Genomic DNA, 258 nt, shown 5'->3' with positions numbered 1-258 from the left:
GAGCCCAGTTAATCAAAATCAGGGACGCTGTTCTTGTATTCATCATCCTGCTCTAAATTTGAAATAGTTGAAATGTAACAAAAGTCACAACGCAGTTTTTTATTGTTTTTCTTGGTGTTGATGGAGCCTACGTGGCACTCGGCATTCATTCAATCTTTTCAGGAGGAATGCTTCCTTTTCAACGGAAACCATAATAATGAGTAAAAGGAACGAGAGATTAGTGATTGCAAAAAGAGTCAGAAAGAGAATAACAGATGA

Source organism: Penaeus monodon, chromosome 27 (genome assembly GCF_015228065.2).
Source record: "Penaeus monodon isolate SGIC_2016 chromosome 27, NSTDA_Pmon_1, whole genome shotgun sequence".
Lineage (NCBI taxonomy): Eukaryota > Metazoa > Arthropoda > Malacostraca > Decapoda > Penaeidae > Penaeus > Penaeus monodon.
Note: the sequence above shows the minus strand (reverse complement) of the source record.